Here is a 25,290-nt window from a genome sequence, read left to right as displayed (position 1 = left end):
ATTAAGGATAATTGGAGTGATTAACATAGATTAATACTTTTTGCCTATAATATTCCTCCTTTTTAAAAACTTGTAGATAGTCAGTTCTCATTATTCACAGTAGTTATGTTTATAAAGTTGCTGTGAACACTGAATTAGCAAATATTGAACTGTCGCTCCTAGGGGAGATAAAAGGTTAGGTTCCTGTGAGCCTCTGGTCACATTTTTATCAACTGATCAATAATAAACTTGATTTGTGTTTTTGTTTAAAGACTCATTATTTACTATATATTGTTGATTCATTAGCATTACACTCCTGGCCAACAGTATTATAACTCCTACATGAACGAAACCCATCTCCCACATTTTCTCCATAAGGCACAACACAGTCTTCTTGTGCTTAGGGAGCGCTAGAAAGGCAGGCTTTCTGCACTGTGCGTGGGGAGTGAGAGTGAAATCACCAACAAAAAGTACAGAGATTAACAATGGTACTAAAGGGACCATACAAAGGACATTCATTTATTACAGTACTAGAGGCCCGGTGCACGGAATTCGTGTACGGGGGCGGGGGGGTGTCCCTCAGCCCAGCTTGCACCCTCTCCAATCTGGGACCCCTCGAGGGATGTCGACTGCCCGTTTAGTCCCGATCCCACCGGATATCCCTCTGACAATCCAGGACTGCTGGCTCCCAACTGCTCGCCTGCCTGCCTTCCTGATTTCCCCTATCCGCTTCTGCCTGCCAGCCTGATCACCCCCTAACCACTCCCATGCCAGCCTCACCCGGACCCAGGGGCGCGTGGCCTCTCCCAGACCCAGGGGCACGCGGCCTCACCCGGACCTAGTTGTGTGCGGCCTCACCCGGATCCAGGGGCCCATGGCCTCACCCGGACCCGGGACCCAGCCTCACCCGGATCCAGGGGCACACGGCTTCACCCGGACCCGGGATCCAGCTTCACCCGGACCCAGGGGCGCGTGGCCTCTCCCGGGCCTGGGACCCAGCCTCACCTGGATCCAGGGGCACACGGCCTCGCCCAGACCCGGGATCTAGCTTCCCCCGGACCCAGGGGCGCGTGGCCTCTCCCGGACCCAGGGGCGCGTGGCCTCACCCGGATCCAGGGGTGCACGGCCTCACCCGGACCCGGGACCCAGCCTCACCCGGATCCAGGGGCACACGGCCTCACCCGGACCCGGGACCCAGCTTTACCCGGACCCAGGGGCGCGTGGCCTTACCCGGACCCAGGGGCGCGTGGCCTCACCCGGGCCCGGGACCCAGCCTCACCCGGATCCAGGGGCACACGGCCTCGCCTGGACCCGGGATCTAGCTTCCCCCGGACCCAGGGGCGCGTGGCCTCTCCCGGACCCAGGGTCGCGTGGCCTCACCCGGATCCAGGGGCGCACGGCCTCTGGATATTACTCTTTTATTAGATAGGATAGAGGCCTGGTGCACGGGTGGGGACCAGCTGGTTTGCCCTGAAGGGTGTCCTGGATCAGGGTGGGGCTCCCTTGGGGCGTGGAGAGGCTTGGGCGAGGGGCCTGTGGTAGTTTGCAGGCCAGCACGCCCCTGGCGACCCAAGCAGAGGCCCTGGTATCTGGAATTTATTTACCTTCTACAATTGAAACTTTGTAGCCTGGAGCGGAGCCAAACCTCCTGCTCGATCCGTGGCTGCCGCCATTTCTGTTTGGATTTGTTTACCTTCTATAATTGAAACTTTGTATCCTTGAGTGGAGGCCTGGGCCCGCCAGAGTGTGTGGAAAGCTTGGCTTCCTCTGTTGCCGGGGAAACCCAAGCCTCCTTTCTGGTAGCGATCTTGGTTGGGGTTAATTTGCATACTTGCCCTGATTGGCTGGTGGGCGTGGCTTATGTAGCGGAGTGATGGTTAATTTGCATACTATTTTTTAGAGAGGATGGAGCTGAAGCAAGGCAGAGTGCTGTATTATGTGCACAATAGGCAACTCCATTTTTGTTGTTCTGAACCTGTCTGAAGATCACAAAAGTGCCACAAGTGTTAATTTTGGGGTTACATATAAATTTTAGCATGTGGGCAGATTTCTCAAATATGAGATCCATCAATAATGACGACAGACTATCTTTCCAGATGTCGCAGTTTATAATTACATTGTAGATAAATAATTTGGTGTTTAGTCATGCCCATTTACCCCCGATTTGTTTTCTCTCTTCATCTTGCTCCTCCTCTATGCTGTTAGTTTTCCCCATATGTTTGGTGCACCTGGACAATTGAAATGTGTCTGTATGTAGTATTCTCTTCAGTTTTGGTGTGATGGGGTCTGTGAAGTGGAATTAGGTGTAGCAGCATATCAGACCTCCTTCTAGGGAGGGTAGGTGAGGTGTGGGCAAAGTGGCGCTCTTCTCACTTGTCTAACTGGTGTCTTTAGTGCTTTGGCATGTTTCATTCCTTTGGTATTAGAGTTTGCTCCCTATCTCCCCTTTTTTCCCTGGCCCCTCCCCTCTCTATTTTTATGTTTGCATTAGAGGGTTCATGTGCCCTCCATCTTTCTGTTCTGCTTTTCTCTCAGGCCTGGCTGCTCTCATAGGTAAATTCCCTACTTTATAGAGACCAGCTCTCTGGCTTTCTCCTGAAGGCAAAAGCTGCCACCACCAGCATCTCTTCACAGAGTGAGAGGAGGGGGTCATCTGCCCAGAATAAAGCCAGTCATGTAGTGCCCTGGCTAAGTACCTTAATTGTTTCCCTCTCCTTATAGTGGTGGTTAGTTGGATTGTAACTTAGAACTTCTCTAGGGTGTCCTTGGAAAGCCTTTGGCTTCTTATATGTGGTTTCTTCTTTTTTTCCTTCGTGAATCTACTCTTCTGCTTTTTGTGTGCCCAGAATTCTTTAAAATTTATGATCATCTAGTGATGTCTTTTCTTGTTTTACAATAGTGCTATAGTTACATTTTGTTTTAAATTTCTGCCATTTCAGTGGAACTTGGGAAAGGAGAAGAAGAGAGGGACAGGAGAAAAGAGGTAAATACATTTATTCAGTATGCTGCCTTGAACTGAAATTGACTAATTTGTGACTGATTTTAAAAGGTAGATAAGTTTCCAAGCACATCTCTCTCTCAACATGAATGACTCCTTTTGTACCTTAGAAGAATTACTAAATCTTCTCTTTTCCCCCAGTAACAAAGACAAAGAGTGTTTTAATTTCATTCTCTGCCATAATGGTCACTGCTGCGGTCTGGGCGTATGGCCTCTTGTGGAAGAAAACAATGCACCGCTACAGTGACATTGCTGCCCATCACTTCTGAGTGCCCCCCCCCCATCCTATATAATAAAGAGATAATGTGCAAATTGACCTTCACTCCAACACACAAGATGGCCACCCCCATGTGGACACAAGATGGCCACCACAAGATGGCTGGCAGGGGAGGGCAGTTGTGGGCGATCAGGCCAGCAGGGGAGGGAAGTTGGGAGGGACCAGGCCTGCAAGGGAGGGCAGTTGGGGGCGATCAGGCCTGCAGGGGAGGGCAGTTAGGGGTGACCGGGCCAGCAGAGAAGGGCAGTTGGGGGCGACCAGGCCTGCAGGGGAGGACAATTGGGGGGACCCAGGCCTGTAGGGGAGGGCAGTTGCGGGGGGACCAGGCCGGCAGAGGAGGGCAGTTAGGGGTGACCGGGCCGGCAGAGAAGGGCAGTTGGGGGCAACCAGGCCTGCAGGGGAGGACAGTTGGGGGGGACCCAGGCCTGCAGGGGAGGGCAATTGGGGGGGGGGACCAGGCTGGCAGGGGAGGGCAGTTAGGGGTGACTGGGCCGGCAGAGAAGGGCAGTTGGGAGGGACCAGGCCTGCAGGGGAGGGCAGATGTGGGGCACCAGGCCTGCAGGGGAGGGCAGATGGGGGGCACCAGGCCTGCAGGGGAGGGCAATTGGGGGCGACCAGGCTGGCAGGGGAGGGCACTTAGGGGCAACCAGGCCAGCAGGGGAGGGCAGTTAGGCGTTGATCAGGCTGGCAGGGGAGTGGTTAGGGGGTGATCAGGCTGGCAGGCAGAAGCGGTTAGGGGCAATCAGGCAGGCAGGCAGGTGATCAGTTGGGAGCCAGCAGTCCTGGATTGTGAGAGGGATGTCTGAATGCCCGTTTAGGCCCGATCCCACCAAATTGGAGAGGGTGCAGGCTGGGCTGAGGGACACATACCCCCCCCCCCCCCATGCACACATTTCGTGCACCGGGCCTCTAGTTTGTATATAAGGTCATACATGCGAGTGCAGATATCTTTTTTTGAGAGCATCTTTATTGGATAATACAGGATGTCCCCCCCAAAATGTATACACACTTTAGCATCTGCTAGCTCAATTTTGAAAATTAAATGTATTTTAATAAACACTGCCTTTATAATTAGTTATTAAAGTGTGTGTAAACATTTTTGGGGGGCACCCTATGTTCATTTACTCATAAAAATTGGGTTATGATCTCTTGTCTCAGCAAAGAAAGGGATCATTTTTCAAAATGACTTAGTAAAAGCCTGGGGGAAGAGCGTGAAAGAATGGCTAGATCATTTTTGTTCTTAGCCATCTTATATGGATGTGCAGTGTAGTTTTAGCATTTTGCTGGAAGGGGAAAAAAATATGGATCTTATGTCCCAAACACCTTTTTATCTAACACCTTAAACCTTTTGTTGTTGCTAATGTTGTTGTAATGCTTTTAGGATATTAGATGAGGGGTTTTACTGCCCCTGTGTTTTAAAGCATCAGGCCATTGATAAAAAAAATCAAGTTGTATCAGTATATACAACTTTAATAAAGACAATGCTTATGTTGTTGGCTTTTAGACTCCTGTAGCTTATGGTCCATAGTAAGACATAAATCTACAGTGCTGCCTTGTGTGTTTAACACTGAAATCTGTGAATTTCATGAAACAGTATTTGCCCTTCATGTGATATACTCACATTGTCTGTTTCATGAACAAAAAGGATATGCCCCACTAACTTTATTTCATGATCCACTAGTTGGTTGTGACCTGCAGTTAGAAAACCCTTGATTTACATCCTGATCTCTTAGAATAGTTGGAAGATGGAGGGATTTGAATTTCAGGTGGGCCTGGGTGGTTCTAGCTTAGTGGACCGGGATCATTTCCTTCTTTGAATCTGTTTCTGCATCTGTAAACTGGGAATAATGATATCTTGTTAGCATAATTGTGAGGATTAGAAATAAATGTTAACTGTCTAGTAATGCTAGCAATGAATGTAAATATTTAATAGTTGGAAGTTTTTTATTATTATTACTACTAGAGGCCCAGCGCACGATTAAATCGTGCGGGTAGGGTCCCTAGGCCTAGTGTCCTGTGATCAGGGCCATCTTCTGCCTGGTCGCCAGTCCCCAGGCCCAATGCTGCCTCTGCCGCCGCCACTGAGCTACCAGGCTGTTGGGATCACCAGCTCATCCCCAGCCACTGCCACTGCTGCTGGGGCTTGAGGCGCTGACGAAGGGGAGCACGGCAGGGGATCCAGGTGCACGCGCGTGCACCAGGCCAAAAGCCTCCGGCAGAGGCTTTTGGCCTGGAGCTGTCGCGGACAACCGGTTCCCCTCCTCCAATGGCAGGGGAGCCCGGTGTCTGGGGTGTCGGAGGTAGGCCCCCTCAGCGGCCGCCAATCCGACCCTTCAGAGGCGCGGGGGGCGGGAGTCCAGCCCCCCGCGCCTCTCAATGGCCGGATATGCCACCCCGAGTCCCGCCCCCCAGCCTCCCGCCGCCCAATCGTGGGTGTAACGGAGTGATGGTTATTTGCATATTACCTTTTTATTAGGTAGGATATGCCACCTGTCATACTAAGTAGGCACTAAGATTCAAACACTCTTGTCTTTAGGGAGGTAGATAACACTTTGTCATTGTAGAGACACATAGACATTTCTGCCCTATAGGTGGTAGGTAGAGTAACCTAAAAGAGGAAGTCAGAGTTGGGAAATTACAGATGTGCCACCCCCACACTTTTTTTTTTTTTTTTTATTACTTTTAAGGAACAGTGTCTCTCAAATTACCTCCAGCTAAATGGGGTTTTACTTCAGGGATATATAAGGTATGTTAGGAAAAACAGAAATCATTTTAAAACTGCAAAGCTAGGCATTTCAGAGAATTATAGTACTATTTTGACCATAACTGATAGTTTCATTTTCTGACTTCGTGGATAATTGGCGAATCTAGACTTTAACAGTCTTAGGGACTGATTTTCATGTTTCCCTTCAGTAGCAGCAGCAGTAGGCTCTGCCTCCAGTATTCTGCCATCATATCTGCAGTTCTGCCTCCCACTAGGTCAGGTTCTCCTCCCATGCTTTGTGATTGCTGCTGCAGTGTGACTTCCGCTGATTCTGTTACACTCCTCGCTTCTTGACTCCTGGTGTTTTAGTTGTAGGCGGCATGCATGGATTCTAGATAACAGAAGCAAAAAAGAGGAAAGGTGTATTCATTGAAGAAAAGATAAACTGAAGAACAATAAATCTAGTCATAGAAATCAGTGGGCTGAGTTGGCAGTGGTTAATAATCAATCCAGTTATTTTTCTTAATAGTTTTTCTCTCTTTACATTCAGATATTTAGTAGAAAATCTGACAAACCTAGTTGGAGTTATGTTTCCATCCTTTGGCCTGGGTAAGAGAAGACACTGATTGAAAATTCAATGAAGACTCTGTAGCAGAAGCTGTGTAAAGCAAAATTAGAGTGTGTCTCCAGAAGGGGACTGGATGCTGGAAGCCATAAACAAACAATACTGTGTGTGTGTGTGTGTGTGTGTGTGTGTGTGTGTGTGTGTAGGGGCAAGTTAATTTTATTCAAATTCCAGAGAGAGGATATATCTGGTTCTTAATTATTATCTAGTGTAGAGTATATTTATTGGGCACATACCTGGTGTAAAAAGTGAAGAAAACTTTGGAGCAGTATGTGACTAGGGCTTAGAGCATATATGTTAAAAGTATGATAGGAGAGAGATAACAAGCAAAGATAATGTCATCCTGAAGATTTCAGATTCATTTATTTTAAGGTATCAATTGATATGATTATATTTACCTTTTAGAAAGTTTAATCTGAAGGCATTATAAAGGTTGGAGTGAGGGTGAAGGGCTGTGTGAGCAGATAGAGGCAGCAAGAAAGCTGTTGCCTTAGTTGAAATTCAAATTTATAAATCCCTTTCTGTTCTGGCCCCTCCTCTCTCTCTGATTTAATTTTCTATTTTTCCCTTGCTCTCTAGCACACTTAACTTTTGTTCAAATCAAACTGGTTCTCACCCCTGAGCCTGTCCACTTGCTTGGGATTCTCTTAACTTTGGTTGTCAGTTGATTGGATTTGTACCTTAACTCATGTATCCCTTCTTTCTTTCCTGGTTATTGTTCTCTAATCCCATGGCCTCTATGGCATTTTGGTACAAATGCCATAAGCTTGTTGGACTCATGGTTTCAAAGCAACAGTATTAATCAGTGTGTTTTTTGCTTTGACCAGACATCAATGCCAGGCAGGTCCTGCTCTTATTTCAGGAATATACTCAGGCCAATTTCAATCAAGTCTGCTGGAATTAATTCACAGCATGCTTTTTGTTTACATGTTTATTTATCTTTCTCTTCCAGTAGAATGTAAAGGCTACTACAGCAGGAATTGTGTCTGTGTTGGGAGATGTCAGTGATGTTGTTAATTTGTTTATGATTTGACAATGGACATTCAGAATGACCAAAAGTATCTCTTCCATTTAGTTTTTTTTTGTTTTGTTTTAAACTTTTAAGTTTGGGATCTAAGTATCTTGGGAAGGAGCAGGCACTTTATATAGTGTTGAGGTCAGGAGACAGTGAGTAATAAGGAATAGGTATAAAAGTGAGCGCTATTCTTATTCCTTCATATTGCCGGTGTGCGTTTCTCGGCATCTAGAAGGGGTTCAGGAACCTGGAGAAGGGGTTGCTGTAAATGATTAAAGAGTCTAAAGATGAAACATAATTTTGGAAGGCATTTTTGGGAACCAGAGTAGACTTAGCTAAAGGAACCAAGTTCTCCTATCTCTCTGGACCCCTTGCTTTTTATTAACACAAATTGTCCTAAAGCAAGGTAGATAGACATATCAAAGGCCAACATTTAGTATACAGAGGCATTGTTGGATTGGAGGAACTGCCTACGGCTGTTCAGGTGTTTGGCCAGTAGGAGGCAATAACATAAAATGCCCTCAGCTGTCTGGCAGCAAGCAATCATTTATGCATCTTTTTCAGGTTTGGGGAACTGCCTTCAGCCATTCCAGATGATTCAGCCTTGCTGACATGCTGGAATTAGCTTCCAGCACCTTCATCTTTCCTTGACTCCTCCTTAAGGGTCTTCATGACTAGGCAAATAAGGTAGTTTCCCCATTTGTGTTCTCTGCGAACTGTCCCCTGTAAAAAGAATTGTAGTATTTTTACAAACAGATGAGGCAATAATAGCTACTTTTTTTGAGTACTTTTTATTCAGCAAGCAGTGTGGTGTTTTGGTGTTGTTTGTTTTTTTAAAAACATACATTATGTCTGATTTTTATGAGGCTACTACAGGGTGGACAGTAATATTTCTTTTTGTGTGTGCCATTTAATCATTTTTTATTTTTCAACTAGTTGACATAGGATATTATATAAGTTTCAGGTGTACATCCCAGTGATTAGACATTATATAACTAAGTGATCATCTTAATGAATCTAGCACCCATCTGACACCATACATGGTTATTAGAATATTATTGATTATATTCCCTATGCTGTACTTTACATCTCCATGACTGTTCTGTAACAACCAATTTGTACTTTTTTTTTTTTTTAAATATATTTTATTGATTTTTTACAGAGAGGAAGAGAGAGGGATAGAGAGTTAGAAACATCGATGAGAGAGAAACATCGATCAGCTGCCTCTTGCACACCCCCTACTGGGGATGTGCCCGCAACCAAGGTACATGCCCTTGACCGGAATCGAACCCGGGACCCTTGAGTCCACAGGCCGACGCTCTATCCACTGAGCCAAACCGGTTTCGGCCAATTTGTACTTCTTAATCCCTTTACCCTTTTCCTCCAACCCCCAGCTCCCCTCCCATCTGGAAGCTGTCAAAATGTTCTGTACCTATGATTCTTTCTGTTCTGCTTTGTAGTTTATTGTTGTTTAGATTAAATTGTTGGTAGATATGTATTTATTGCCATTTTGTTCATTTTTTTTTCTTCTTGTTAAAGAAGATCCCTTAACACTTCATATAATACTGGTTTGGTAGTGATGACCTCCTTTAGCTTTTTCTTGTCTGAGAAGCTCTTGATCTATCATTTGATTCTAAGTGATAGCTTTGCTTGGTAATTTTGGTTGTAGGTCCTTGCTTTTCATCACTTGGAATATTTCTTGCCAGTTCCTCTGGCCTGCAAAATTTCTATTGAGAAATCAGCTGACAGTATTATGGGAGCTTTCTTATTAGTGACTAAATGCTTTTCTCTTGCTGCTTTTTTAAAGATTTTCTCTTTGTCTTTAACCTTTTGCATTTTAACACGTTAAGCGCCCATTCAGTCACTGGTGATTGACACTATACTTTCGGTCCGGAAGACAAAACAGGCTGGGGCTTAATGTGTTAATTATGATGTGTCTTGGTGTGGGCCTCTTTGGGTTCATCTTGTTTGGGACTCAGCTTCCTGGACTTGTCTATTTCCTTCACTAGGGTAGGGAAATTTTCTGTCATTATTTTTTTCAAATAGGTTTTCAATTTCTTGCTTTCTTCTCGTGGCACCCCCATGATGCATATGGTATGTCTGAAGTTGTCCCAGAGTCTCCTTACACCATCTTCATTTTTTGGAATCCTTTTTTTCCCTCCTGTTCTGGTTGGGTGTTTTTTGCTTCCTTATATTTTAAATCACTGATTTGACTCTTGGCTTCATTTACTCTACTTTTGATTTCCTGTAAATGGTTCTTTATTTCAAGTAGTGTATCCTTTGAAGAAATATAATCTGAGACTCAAAAGGTAAGTATTACACACAAGGCTTTTTTTTAGTAATTACTTGGCAGAGTAGATTTGCACCTAATCACAAGGGCTTGAAAACCAGACTTCTTCTTACTTTACCATGTAGTGGAAGTAGAAGATGGCAAGAACCTGATAGTGAATGCTCGCTAACATAACCTTTCAACACCGGGTGGGAATATAGATAAGAAGAATATTCAAAGTTATGCCTCTCACAGCTTGCTGATCCATCATTAACTATAACTCCTGGGGGTGGAGGACTCTGTCTTGTTCATTTGTCTCTATTTCCTTTTGTACTTAAAGTATTTAGAACTATCTGAGTTCTTTTATTTGGATTCATGTCATATGGTCAAATAGATATCTTGAAATGGATGCCCCTGATTTGCTAAGTAAATTATCATTATACTAGAGGCCCAGGGCACGAAATTCGGTAGGATCGGGCCTAAACGGGCAGTCAGACATCCCTCTCACAATCCAGGACTGCTGCCTCCCAACTGCTCGCCTGCCTGCCTTCCTGATTGCCCCTAACCGCTTCTGCCTGTCAGCCTGATCACACCCTAACCACTCCCCTGCAAGCCTGATCATTTGCATAGTACTCTTTTATTAGATAGGATTCTCTGAAATGTAGTTTCCTTTTGCTGTTGTGTCAGTGACCTCACAGTAAGTCTCAGTAATATAACTGACTTCATAGTACATCTAAATCCTACCTATTGTAGCCTTTTCTTTTTAAAACATTTCTAGATAGTCCTTCTTTGAGGAGTTGTTAGCAATTATTTTAATCTAGGCTCTCATTATTTCTTTATGGACCTCCATTTTTGCTTTCCTTTCAGGTACTTATTTTTAATGTAATCATTTTGAACATCTGAACCTTTTCTATGGCTTATAGTTTAAAATGTACAAATGTATATGCATGGAAAAATTTTCTTGACATCTGCCCCCTAGCCACTAGTCTCTTCCTTGCAGCAACCAGTATTATCCTCCAAGAAATTATGCTATCATATTCAAACAAATAAATAATGCTTTCTTTCAAGTTAAAAAAAGGTATAATTTATACATACTCTTTTGCTTCCCTCCCCCTCTGCTTTTATTCTAAAAGTATATCCTGATGATCTTGCTCTTATCAGTACCTGAAGGATTTCTTTGTTCTCTTTCTTTTTGACTGAAAAATATATCAATATAAACAGGCCACTGTTGATGTACAGTAGGTTGTTTTAATGTCATTTGCTAATGCTGTAGTGAATAACTTTGTATATAAGTTAATTTGCATGTATGTAAACATTTTGAAGGATAAATTCTCTACAGTGGGATTTTAGTGTAAAAGGATATGTGCATTTTTAACTTTCACTGCCTGATTGTCTCCATGGAGGTTGTACTAATGGACACACCTACCAGCAATCTAACACTACAAATTGTTATAACACTTTCTATTGTCACCAAACTGGTAGATGAAAAAAATGCTATCTTGTATTTTTTTTAATGATTTGTGTTTCATTATATAAAATACATAATACATTAAATGGCAAAAAATATACCTTGATGAATTTCACAAATGGGAACACCTGTGTAACCACTATTGTGGTAATTGCTTCATCCCCTGTCCTGATTTATATCATCAATTCATTATTTTCATACTTGGGTTAAGTCATACAGTGTGTGTCCTTATATATGGATTCTTTTGCTCAGTATTATACCTGAAATTCATCCAGGTTACCTCAAAAGTTCTCAGTGAAATCATAATTTGCATTTCTCTTATGAGGAGAGAATCTTTTCACGTTTCAAGCTTTAACTTTTTCTGAGCATCTTTTCATGTTTGACTTTAAAATTTTTATTTTCTGTAAGCTCTCTATTTTCTGTATCCATGAATGGAGAATCATTTTCTTATGGCTCTTTTTGTATATAAAGGGAGTGAATTCTTTAGCTGGGAAATGAGTTGTAACTATTTTTTATAGTTAGTCATGCCTTCTGATTTTGCAGTTAGTCATGCCTTCTGATGGTGGTTTCGCAGAAGATTTAAAAATTACAGAATTAATTATATGGCCATTACATTTCCCCCTCATTATATTGCTTAATTATTTTCTCAATAGGCCGGCTGTCTTCTGAACATTACATAACTTTTATTAAGCCACACCTTAATGTCAGTAAAAATGATAGTGCAATAAAATGAAAACTGATAACTCTGAAAGTGAAATTTGAATAAAATGTAAATGGAGTTCTAGAAGAATAGAATGTTCCCACAGCCACTGTTCAAGAGACTCTAGATATGCACTCAGAGGAACTTAATGAAGGCAAACTTTATGGACAAATGCGGAAAGTGGTGTGATGAAAAGGATGAGGTCCCAGAGGAAGTGACTCTGACAGAAAACTTCACACTAATGGAACTTGCACAGAGATATTTTCTGACATTGAAAGTGCAAGTTCTAAGTTCCAGCTTAGAAAGGAGTATGACAATTCCTGAAGATATATAAAATATAAAAGATACTCTGTATGATAAGTTGTACATGAGAGGAGACAAGTGTTGTTCAAACTAATGAATAAGTTATTTACAAAGAAATAAAGCTCTTCACAATGAGTTAAATATATTAGTTTTACTATATATATTCCTTATACACTTTTTAAAAAAATATATTTTATTGATTTTTTACAGAGAGGAAGGGAAAGGATAGTTAGAAATATCGATGAGCGAGAAACATCGATCAGCTGCCTCCTGCACACCCCCTACTGGGGCTGTGCCTGCAACTAAGGTACATGCCCTTGACCAGAATTGAACCTGGGACCCTTCAGTCCGCAGGCTGATGCTCTATCCACTGAGCCAAACAGGTCAGGGCTCCTTATACACTTTTAACTAACAGTTTTTAATGTTGTGACAATTGTAAAGGTGATGGAAAAATTCCCACTGATTAAGGTCACTTTACTTGGCTTCATCTCACATGGCCATTTTTGTATTCCACACTACTGTTCAAAATAATGAGGCCTGGCTGTATATGTTTAAACAAACGAAAAAACCCAAAACACACCCAAACTTCTTAAATTAAAATGATTTCAGAAAAGAATCTCTTCACTTTTCTTTTCTGACCTTGGACTCCACGATAAGTTTATAGAACTTCAAATATGGGATGTTTTTCTTGTATTTAGGACTTGAGTTCTTGAGCTGCTATGGATCTCATTTCTTCCCTAAATTGCTAAATGTAGATACTAGTAGTCTCATGAACTACCGTATTTTCCAGCGTATAAGATGACTTTTTAACCCAGGAAAATCTCAAAACGTCGGGGGTTGTCTTATACACCAGGTGTCATCTTAGAGGGTGGGTATATCCCAGACTCTATATTTTAACTGGAAAAGTTGGGGGTCGTCTTATATGCCAGAAAATACGGTATATATAGGAAGAAGAGTGTGTACGATCATGAAAGGCAACAATGGTTTTGTGTATTTCTTGAGCACCCGATACGTATTAGGCATTTGGGTATCCTACCTAATAGACAGATATGCAAATTGACCTACCTTCGCTATGCCCACGATTGGCCAGGAGGCGCGGGGGGGCGGGACTCGCGGTGGCCGGGGTGGCCGATTGGGCCGGCGGGACGCTGCGCCATGGGGGTGGCCGATTGGGCCGGCGGGACGCGGCGGAGGCTTCTGAAAGGCCTGGTGCACCAGCGGACAGGTGCCCACCTCCCCCGTGATCAAAAGCGAAAGGCTTCTAAAAGGCCTGGTGCACCAGCGGACAGGCACCCAGCTCCCCCGTGATCGAAAGCAAAAGCGTGTAGGGGACCCTACATGTGCATGATTTAATCATGCACTGGGCCTCTATTCTTAATATATAAAAATCCTGGGTTGTAACGACCTGTAATGACCAGAGGCTGACCAACCAGAAGCCAGTGCTGGCCCTGCCCCCAAGCAAGCGGTAAGGGGCAATCAGGCAGGCAGGCAGAGGGGTTAGGGGTGATTAGGTAGGCAGACCAGCGGTTAGGGGTGATCAGGTAGGCAGTTAAGTGGTTAGGGGCGATCAGGTAGGCAGGCTGCGGTTAGAGGAGATCAGATAGGCAGACGGCCCCTCGCTGGGCTGGCCACGCTCCCAAGCAAGCAGTTAGGGGCAATCAGGCAGGCAGGCAGAGGGGTTAGGGGTGATCAAGTAGGCAGGTAAGCGGTTAGGGGAGATCAGGTAGGCAGACAGCCCCTCGCTGGGCTGGCCCTGCCCCCAAGCAAGCGGTTAGGGGCAATCAGGCAGGCAGGCAGAGTGGTTAGGGGTGAACAGGTAGGTAGACCAGCGGTTAGGGGTGATCAGGTAGGTAGACCAGCGGTTAGGGGTGATCAGGTAGGCAGACCAGCGGTTAGGGGTGATCAGGTAGGCAGACCAGCGGTTAGGGGTGATCAGGTAGGCAGACCAGCGGTTAGGGGTGATCAGGTTGGCAGGCAAGCAGTTAGGGGTGATCAGGTAGGCAGATGGTCCCTTGCCGGGCTGGCCCCGCCCCTAAGCAAGCGGTTAGGGCCAATCAGGCAGGCAGGCAGAGTGGTTAGGGGTGATCAAGTAGGCAGACCAGGGTTAGGGGTGATAGGTAGGTAGGCAAGCGGTTAGGGACGATCCGGTAGGCAGATGGTCCCTCGCAGGGCTAGCCCCGTCCCCCAGCAAAGAAAGAGGGAGGCCCAGGCCAGCCAAGCCATTGCATCCTAGCCTGTCACCTGCAGAGGGAAGCTACCGGTGGCAGGGGAGGGGGCGCAGCGCTGCACAGATGGTGGGCAGTGGCAGCAATGGGGGTGGGGCCAGCTGCCTGCAGCCTGGGGAAAGAAAGCCCCAATAGGCCCTGATCTCAGGCCAGGCCTAGGGACCCTACCCGAGGGGTCCCAGATTGTGAGCGGGTGCAGGCCGGGCTGAGGGACCCTCCTGAGTGCACGAATTTTCGTGCACTGGGCCTCTAGTTGGAGTATAAATAACATTAGGTTTCCCCCTCCTCCCTTTTTTTTTCCTTGAAGGAGTTCACAATCGACTAAGGGTAGGCAGGAAGATGAAAGATGGATAAAATGGAGTTCAGAATAAATATGACAGAAGATTCATGGTTGGGAAATTTCAGATAATTTCAAACATTTAAAAAATGTTGCTGAATTCTTTGCTATGTTCTGTAATGTTGGAAATGCCACAAAAGGGTTATTCTTTCAAGGGAATTGGTGGGAACTATATACAAGTTGAGCTTTTTTATATTGGTCAGGTGATAGCATGTTTATGCCATAACAGATATTTCTAATATAAATAATAACATTATGGAAATGATACTTGGTCAGCAGGTCCCAACACTGATTGTAATCTGTTTATGACATTAATCTTTAAAATAAATAGCCTAATTAATCTTTAAAACAAATAGCCTAATTTGGGATTGAGAATGCATTTTTTTTTTTTTTTTTGAGCAGAGTAGGTTAATTGACCAAGTCAAGGGTTATATTGTAAGTTACTGTTGAAGCTAGGTTTTGAACCTCCAAATTCAGGTTCTTATTTCTGAACTTACACCTAAATTGTTAAATAGTATAATTTAATATATGCATAGTCCTTTTTAAAAGATTTGGTTTTGACTTCATAATTCTCTGTAAAAGCTTCACCTACTGTACCTTCCTTTTTTTCCGCGATGAAATAAAAGATGTTGATTCTAATTATTGTTTACTGAAAAACATTTTTTAAAAATTTAATTAATCTTTATTCAGGCTATTACAATTGTTCCTCTTTTTCCCCCCATAGCTCCTCTCCACCCAGTTCCCACCCCACCTTCTGCCCTTACCCCCCACCCCCCACTGCCCTCATCCATAGGTGTACGATTTTTTTCCATCTCTTCCTGCACCCCCACACCCCTTTCCCCCCGAGAATTGTCAGTCCACTCCCTTTCTATGCCCCTGATTCTATTATATTCACCAGTTTATTCTGTTCATCAGATTTTTTATTCATTTGATTTTTAGATTCACTTGTTGATAGATATGTATTTGTTGTTCATAATTTTTATCTTTACCTTTTTCTTCTTCTTCCTCTTCTTAAAGAATACCTTTCAGCATTTCATATAATACTGGTTTGGTGGTGATGAACTCCTTTAGCTTTTTCTTATCTGTGAAGCTCTTTATCTGACCTTCAATTCTGAATGATAGCTTTGCTGGGTAGAGTAATCTTGGTTGTAGGTTCTTGCTATTCATCACTTTGAATATTTCTTGCCACTCTCGTCTGGCCTGCATAGTTTCTGTTGAGAAATCAACTGACAGTCATATGGGTGCTCCCTTGTAGGTAACTGTTTTTCTCTTGCTGCTTTTAATATTCTCTCTTTGTCTTTTGCTCTTGGCATTTTAATTATGATGTGTCTTGGTGTGGTCCTCTTTGGATTCCTTTTGTTTGGGGTTCTGTGTGCTCCCTGGACTTGTAAGTCTATTTCTTTCACCAGGTGGGGGAAGTTTTCTGTCATTGTTTCTTCAAATAGGTTTTCAGTATCTTGCTCTCTCTCTTCTTCTGGCACCCCCATAATTCGGATGTTGGTACGCTTGAAGTTGTCCCAGAGGCTCCTTACGCGATCTTCGTATTTTTGGATTCTTTTTTCTTTTCCAGTTGATTGTTTTTTGCTTCGTTGTATTTCAAATCTTTGACTTGATTCTTGCGATCCTCTAGTCTGCTGTTAGATCTCTGAATAATATTTTTTATTACAGTCAGTGTATGCTTAATTTCTAGTTGGTCCTTTTTCATATCCTCAAGGGTCTCACTAAATTTATCAGCCTTTTCTAGAAAATTCTTGAAAAACCTTATAACCATGGTTTTGAACTCTATATCCAGTTGTTTGCTTTTCTCCATTTCTTTCATTTGTGATCTGTTTCTTTGTCTCCACATTTTGGTTGCTTCCCTGAGTTGATAAGAGTGGCTTTGTGTGCTAGGTGTCCTATAGGGCCCAGTGGTTCAGCCTCCCCAGTTACCTGAGGTGGACACTCTTGGTGCACCCCTTTGTGGGCTGTGTGCACAGTCTTGTTGTAGTTAAGCCTTGATTGTTGTTGGTATCACTGGGAGGAATTGACCTCTAGGCCAATTGGCTGTGAGGATCAGCTGTGTCTATGCTGGGAGAACTTCTCTGCTGGAGACATCCTTATGAGACAAGACTTGCAAAAGCCTCTGTGCTCAGCTTGGATGGGCGGAGTCTCAGGGCAGAGCAGACAGCATTGGTTTCCCCGTCCGCCCTGCCCTAAGAGGCCCGTGTCTTAGTGTCCCTCGGTAATCGCTGCAGGCACCTCTGAGAAACCGCCCTCGAGTTTCACCCGCTGCCAGATAGTCCAGTTTCTCCCCAAATGAGTCTGGGTCCCCAGAGTTTCACCTGGAACTGGAGTTCAGTGCACTCCAGAGCTTTTGTCTCCCTTCCGCTTGAGAAAGCCAGCCGCGTACTCAGTTGCCCACCCTCTCCGCGCGCGTGTCTCAGTACCTCTGCCTTCTGCAGCTCCTCTGAGTCTCAGTGTGCTTTTCTCTTTCCTTCTAGTTGTAGAATTTCCACGCAGCCAGCTTTCCTGTGGTTCTGGATGATGTCCGTTTTGTCTTTTAGTTGTAGTTTTGAAATTGTTGTGCGAGGCAGCAGTTTAGGTGTTTACCTATGTTGCCATCTTGGTTTCCACAGAGCAGGGAATGCAGACGGTAACCTGGGCCTGAAAAACATTTTTACTTAATACTTTTGGAGAGCCTGAGCTAAGAACTCTGAGGGATGTGAAAATGTCTAGCTGTTGCCAACTGACACTTATTAGTTTAATAGATGAAATAAGTCTGAAATATAAATAGCTAAACAAATAATACAATCCGGCAATTACTGTCTTATGGGTGGCACAAGTGAGGACTCAGGTTCAAAGGAGTAAGCAGTTATTTCCAGTTGGGGGAATCAAAGAAGACTTCATGGATGCAGTACAGCTGATAAAGGGCTTGAAGTATGCCTCATGGGAGTGTCCATAGGAGCACATGCCAATTGCAGCAAACACCATTGGTTAAGTCCTGAAGATAAAAATGCTTCTCCGATGTGTCTTAATTTTACTACATAATCATGTTTGGCAAATGATGTTTGACAAGTGATTGTTGGATCATTAATATTACCAATTTTGTTTAAAAAATACTGTTACATGATTAAGGATTGAATAGTATAATAGTTCTCAAAGTGTGGTCCCTGGCAGCATCAACATCTCCAGGTAACTTGTTAGACAGGCAAATCCTTGGACCTACCCTAAACCTAGCAGTTGAATCAGAAAGTCTAGGGGCAGAATCTAGCAGTCTGTGCTTTAACAATTTCTTCTTATTTTAAGAGGACCAGGCATTCATAGTCTTCTATTACGTTTTTTAAAAATGTGGCATTTATCTGCTTTCATAGAATTTATTTTTTTACATGGTCTTTCTCTATAAGCTGTTAATGATTAGTCATTTATAACTGATTAAAAATCAGTGCTCTCCAACTTACTATTTGACAGTAAAATCTTTGAGAATTTGAAAACCTAGAAGTTGAAGAATTTAGTGAGCTATTTTAATTATAAAAATAGTGATACTATAAAGAAAATAGCTAGCACATCTCCTTGGTACAAGTATACTGACTGCTTTATTGCCACCTAGAATTTAAAAATAAGTTATTGTAGTTATTGGTAATATATGTATAGAAAGGAAACATGTCCTGATGTAGTTTTTTCATTTTATGAAATCTTTTAATTACATTTGTCAGTTTTTACACTAAATATTTTTTTGAAATTATAGTAATTCATTGCTTCTAGTGCAATTCTAATTATTAAGGAGCTGCCAGACTTTTCCAAGGTGGCTGCATTTTACATTCCACAAGCAGATTATAGGGGATCCAGTTTCCTCACATCCTGTACAACCATTCTTGTCTTTCTGTTGATAGCCATTTTGATGGGAGTAAAGTGTTGTGATTTTGATTAGCATTTCCCTGATGACTAACGATGTTGAATGTATTTTCATATGCTTATTGATCATTTCTATATCTTCTTTTTGTGGATTACCTATTCATATACATTCCCCATTTAAAATTTTTGTTATTTGCCTTTCTACTATTGAGTTGTAATATTTCTTTTTTTTATTTCTTTATTGATTAAGGTATCACATATTTGTCCTCATCCCCCCATTCCCATCCCACACCCCTCCCTACACATACCCCCACCCCCCTGTTGTCCTTAACCGCTGGTTAGGCTCATATGCTTGCACACAAGTCCTTTGGTTGATCTCTCCCCTTTATCCCCACCCTCCCCTATCCTCCCTCTGAGGCCTGACAGTCTGATCCATGCCTCCTTGTTTCTAATATTTCTTTATGTATTCTAGATACAAGCCTCTTCTTACATGTTTTGTAAATTTTTTTTTTTTCCATTCTGTGGGTTGCCTTTTTACTTTCTTGGTGTCTTTTGAAGTGAAAGGTTTTAAATTTTGATAATGGCAATTTATTATATAGTTTCTTGGTGCAATTGCTTTAGATATCATATCTAAGAAACCATTGCTTAATCCAAAGTCACTTAGGTCTTTGATCCATTTTGAATTAATTTTTTGTATGGAATGAACTAGGGTTCTAATGTCATTTTGTTGTAGTGGATATCTAGTTGTCCCAGCACCCATTTGTTAAAGTGAGAGATTTTTATGAACTTTTATCTGTACTTTCTAGATCTTGTTAGCGGTTGAAGAGATTTTGAGTTTTACTGACTACTCCCATCCCATTCTCTAAAATAAGAATACATTTACTAAGTATTGGAAAATAAATGCTATGAGTATAACACTGTGTTCCATCTCAGGAGTCGTATATTTTTAGGACACAAACTGGAGCAGGTTTGTAATTGTTACGTCACAAATTTTAAAAATAGGAAATAGAACACTTGGGAATGAGAGACTGCGAGTAAGTCCTTCCAGTACTTAACAATTTTCATGCGGGGCAGAGATAAGCTTGTTTTGTGGAGTTCTAGAGGCCCTAAGTAGAAGTTACATTTGAATCCTAGAGAAGCGAGAACTTTGAAACAATTAGGGCTGTGGAATAATTTAGCGAAATGGTCCCCTGTGCAGGAAAGCACTCATCATTGCAGGAGCTCAAGCAGAGGTTGAGTCATTTTGTCATTAAAATTACAGAATGGATTTCTGCATAAAACAAAGGTTGGTGAAGGGTTTCCATTTTCCTATTCTAATTTGCTGTCATGTTTGTGAAGAGTTTTCAGGGTTCATTCTTTTCCAGACCTGTCAAGTAGCAGAACTTGAGTAAAAATAGGAGGTTATTGTCTTGAAGGATTAAATGATAGAAGTACTCCAGTTTTTTGATTAGCTGACATTATTATACATTAACCTAAAAATTGGTCCCATTGCTTGAGCTAGTTCTTTTCTTTTTGGCTTTTCTCACCTTGTTGGAAAATAATCAACAATAGGAATGAAGCACTGCAGTAAGAGTGAAACTTGATGAGAACTAAAAATTAAAGTATTAGTCAAACATCACATTTATGCATGGTTGTGATTTGCAGCTTGTGGATTGAAGAATGCTTGCATAACTTGCAAGAAAATATAATTTGTAATAATGTAAATGGAATTTCATTTTTATCCTTTCAGGAAAATCTGAAAGTTGCCTTTCTTGATTCAGGGAATTATGCTTTTATTTTGTATATAATTCACTAAGAGAACATATTACCTAAAGGACAAAATGTAGTAGTTAGTCTTTATACTTCTATGATTGGTGTATGTATTTTAACTATATGTTTTAAGGCTTGGAAAAAGCCTGATTGTTATATATAAGCTGATTGAGGCAAATGAATTTAAATTCCTAGCCGTTAGACAGAATAATTTGAAGATCTATGGATGCTAAGAGTCTCAGATTATATTGCTCAAATAGAATGGGAACATGAAATTATTTGATGTCTTTATTTCTTTGAAGTGAGGTTTTGGGATGACTTTTAAAATAGAGAAAAACTTTTGAGCTTAGCACGTTCCAGGTTATAAACATTGATCTTCTTTGCTCAATTTTAGGGGCTTTTCCTTTTTTTAAAGATTATTCCAAAAATCTCATTTTGAGTGTAGCCTGGATCTTGGTTGGGAACAATTGATTTCAAACAAAAGCTTTATTTCTATGATGTTGCTGTGGGCGTGCCTCAATGACAATTGGTGCAAATGGATAAAAGTGAAGTTGTCTTTATATAATTGTAACTTTTTAAGGCTTAAATGTAAGATTTTTAAATGCCTATATTTTTTATGCTTAAGAAGGTAAAAAATATTGTTTTTATTGTATATGAATATTCCCTTGAAGTTACTATACATTAAAAAGTATTGCCCTGGCTGGTTTGCTCACTGGTTAGAGCTTCGTTCAATTCCTGGTCGAGGGCATGTGCCTGGTTTGCAGGTTCGGTCCCTGGCCCCGGGTCAGGGAGCATGCGGGAGGCAGCCAAAGGGATGTGTCTCAAATCTGTTTCTCTCCCCTCCCCCCACCCCTCTTTATTCCTCTTTCCCTCCCCTCTTCTACTCTCTCTGGAAGTCAGTGGAGAAAGTGTCCTCAGGTGAGGATTAACCAAGGAAAAAAGTTGTATTGAAGTTTATGATCAAGGTTTTCTTTCTCTTTGCCTGTTTATTTTTTTAAAATAGGTTTTTATTGATTTTAGAGAGAGGAAGGGAAAGGGAGAGAAAAAAACATTGATGTAAGAAAAAAATCGATTGACCAAAGATAGAACCCGAAACCCAGGCATGTGCCCTGAATGGGAATCAAATCAGTAATCTTTGGGTGCATGGTTGATGCTCAAACAACTGAGCCATACCAGCCAGGGCCCCTTTGCCTGTTTTTGAATGGACCACCTAAAATTTGCTACTGTTCACAGGTCTCTATCCATGGTACTACCAGTAGTTAGTAAAATATTTAATTTCTTTCTCGATAAATATAAGACATATATGTGCAGTACAGGATAGAATGAGGGGAAATACTGCAGAGCAGGATGTTTTCCTATGGCTGACTTGGCTTGTAATGTTTAACAGCCCTATTAAATTTAGAGTGGGATTCATTCAACTAGAATTAGCTGTATTGTACATAAATGCTATTGGAGTTGGAAGATGAAGACATTGTTGATGCTAATTATTTGGTATTTGTGAGTAAGTGAAAAGACTAAAATCTGACCCATCAGTCCTTTCTGCACATATGTGATGATCTGTGCTTTGATTTGCAGCTATTACCACTATTTCAAGAACCTGTTGTTCTTTGCAACTGCCTAATTTAGCTCTGTCAGCCTGAAGCCATTGATCCAAGAGCTCTGCTTTTTCTCAAACTTGACTGTAATAGCTATAGGAAAGCTAGCCCAGCACAATTGAATTTCCAATAATGTGGCTTCACTGTTGGTGAATGTGCTATATTTTAGGTTCTAACATTTCAGGTCAGATCTTGTCTTCAAGTACACAAGAGTTCAAATAAGAATGTATAGAGCCAAATTAGACACGTGTTGGAGGCAGATCTCATGACAATAAGGGCTTTGGGTCAGTAGTTTGTGCTTTTCAGAGGACAAGCTATTCACGTTCTGTCCTCTCCCCTCTTGTGCTACCTCATCCTGGAGGGATAGTCTTATCTGCATTCCTAGCTGGATGCATTGACATAGGCTTATAGTGTTCACATTTGTCTTGTATAGCAGTTTCATGTCTTTATGGATCCTACTTTAGAGTAGGAAGAAATATTTAAATTGTTCTGTACCTTACAGTACCTAATAGAATGTATGTGACTTAGTAGACACAATAGTATGGCATAACTGAATTTGACAGTAGTGCTCAGAAGCAGAATTTTGGTGAATCTGTCAACATGTACAGATATACTGTAGTTATAAGTATATCTTCTACAATAAAACTTTTTAAATTAATACTACTATAGTTTTTTAATGCACTTCACGGTTCTGACTTCATATGGATTAGTTGGAATTCTGGGATTACTTTATTTCTTCATCTGTGGGATTGTGGTTGAGGGTTGTTTTTGAATTGTAATGCCTTCAAGCCCTATCTCATTCTAGTTGGCAACTTCCATGGATTTTACTTCTTTAGTTAAGATAAAACTTTAAAGGTGTGTCAGATGTAAAGGTAACTTGGCTAAAAACAGCAGGTTTGCCTTCCTTACACCTCACAATAAAAAGGCTCAGTGGAGTTGTGAAAGTTTCATTTCCCATGTGCCCAAAACAGACTTCAGTTCGGAGCCAATGGTGAAAGTTGCTACATCATCCTGTTAGGCCACCAAATTTATGTAAATAACCAGATGAGACCCTTTTCCTCAGGGACTTTAGAATTTTAAGAGAAAGTTAATGCATGTAGCATGCAATCTAAATGAATTTAATCTGGTTCAAAAAACTGCACATTATTTGGAAAAAAGGTTAATAATTGAAAGAAGAAAGATGTGTAAAGTCGAATTGGGGCTTTTTTTTCTGGAGGATTTAGTCTGGAAGGGAAAGAAGAGTGACATACAGGAAGATTGCCCAGCGAAAGGTTTTATGTTTAAACTTTACTATCAAAAAGTTCATAGTATGTAAAAGAATAAATATCTTACGTTCCCATTACTTAGCAACCAACAGTTATCAACACATGACCAATCTTTTCCATCTGGATCATGGGTCAGCAAATGAAGGTCTGCTTTTTGTAAATAGTTTTATTGTAGCATACCTTGCCCATTCGTTTATATTATTGTCTGTCATCTGTATTTGTGCTACAGTGGCAATATTGAACATTGAGGAGTTGTGACAGGGATTGTATGCCCCTCAAAGCCTAAAATATTTACTGATTTCCTGTCTGGCCCTTTACAGAAAATATTTACCAATCTCTGATCTATATGTCTATCCATTACTCTTTTAACAATACTTTTTTCAGTTTGTAAATTTGAACTCTCTCATACCTTTTACATAGATTTACCAATTTTTGACATTTTTGCACATTTGCTTTTACATTCATATAAATCTCTTATTTTTATTTCATCTTTACTTTAGCTAAGCCATTTGAGGATAATAAATATACACGTTATGATCCTTTACCTCTAAATTTTTGTATCTGTTAAGAACAAGGACACTTTCTTACATAACCTCAGTGCATTGATCAAATTTAGGAATATTTAACATTGATTCAATATTGATACAACACTATTATTTAATATATCCCATATTCAGATTTGTGCCAGTTCTCCTAATGACATTGCTAGCAATTGTTTTGCCCTAATTTGGGACTCAATTCATGCACTGAATATTCTGGCAGTGTCAGCCTTCCTTTGTGTTTTACTACATTCACATTGTTAGTTTTAAAGAAAGTTTCCCAGTTTGCATTTGCTTCCTCAGGACAGATTCAAATTATGTTAAGGAAGAAAAGAATTGCTTAGCCCTTCTCTCTTCCTAGTTTTCCGTGTGTATGTGCATGCGCGCGTGTTGAGGAGAACAAAAATTACAGTGTGCTGTATTTAAACAGCATAGACTTTGCTGATGGTGACGTAGTTTTAAAATGCAGCTCTTTGTGGCACAACTACTGGGAATAATTGTATAAATGTAAGCAAATTACTAAATATCTAGGACCATTCATTGAATATGGCTAATATATTTCTGCCTTTTCAAGTTGTTTTGGGGGATTAATTGAGATAATACATGCAAAGTAAAAAGATGCTACACTGTGTGATATTTATTAAAATATAATAAATCTGGAAAAGAGAAAAATCAGTATGCGTTGGAACTGTCAAAAAGAAATTTGAATGGATAAGATTGTACTTGTTCTGATATGCAAAGGATGGGTTGACTTTGGAGAAAATATCTGGGTGTGCAGAATCCACTGGAAATTTTAAGTGTGAAGGCGATGTGGTCAGGTTAGTGTGGGAAATAATGTTAGGAGGTTGGAAGAACACATACATCTTGGAGTTTGAGTTTGAAGGTCATCAGGATTATAGTCCATCCTTTGCCCATTGGCTAGTTTTATGATTTTGGATAAGTTATTTAACCTTCATGGACTATTTTGTAAGCACTATAAAATGACTGGTATATTATTAGCATTCTTCAGAGATAAGAAACAAAGGAGTTGAGCTGGATCTTGAAAAATGGATAGGCTCTGGAGGAGAAGGAAAGGGAAAGTCATTACAACAAGCATGTTAAATTAAAGAAGGCACCATTGGAAATAAACCTATTGCATTACAGGTTAAGGAGCGATGCATGTTGGAAACTAATGAAAAATTAAGGATATAAATTCTGAGCACTACCAGTAGGGTCTTTATAAGCATTTTGGGGTGGTTGTTTGTGGGTAGTTTGCTGAGGGAGCCAGCTGAGGGACTTTTTATTATAGAGGGATACCTCTCTTTTCCCAGAAATTTGATGTAAGAAATATTAAAACTTAGAGGAAATATCAAAACTTAGTGGTAGGAAAGGGCCGTGTCCACCCTCACCTTGAAGAGAACTTGGGTGAGGT

General features: G+C 41.5%; 1 protein-coding gene across 5 annotated transcripts in view; it reads left to right on the top strand.

Annotated features, from left to right (window-relative positions):
- Window positions 1-25,290, top strand: part of TBL1XR1 (TBL1X/Y related 1) — a 164,880-nt gene that overhangs the window by 36,637 nt on the left and 102,953 nt on the right. The window contains exon 2 of one of the 5 annotated variants that reach the window (XM_079766447.1): window positions 2,919-2,962. The exons of the other annotated variants lie outside the window; for them this stretch is intronic. The gene's annotated coding sequence lies outside the window, so the exon portion shown is untranslated. The remainder of the gene's footprint in view (window positions 1-2,918; window positions 2,963-25,290) is intronic. 5 annotated transcript variants of the gene reach the window in all.

This window comes from Cnephaeus nilssonii (assembly GCF_951640355.1).
Source record: "Cnephaeus nilssonii genome assembly, chromosome: 3".
Lineage (NCBI taxonomy): Eukaryota > Metazoa > Chordata > Mammalia > Chiroptera > Vespertilionidae > Cnephaeus > Cnephaeus nilssonii.
Note: the sequence above shows the minus strand (reverse complement) of the source record. Positions and strands in the feature narration are given on the sequence as shown.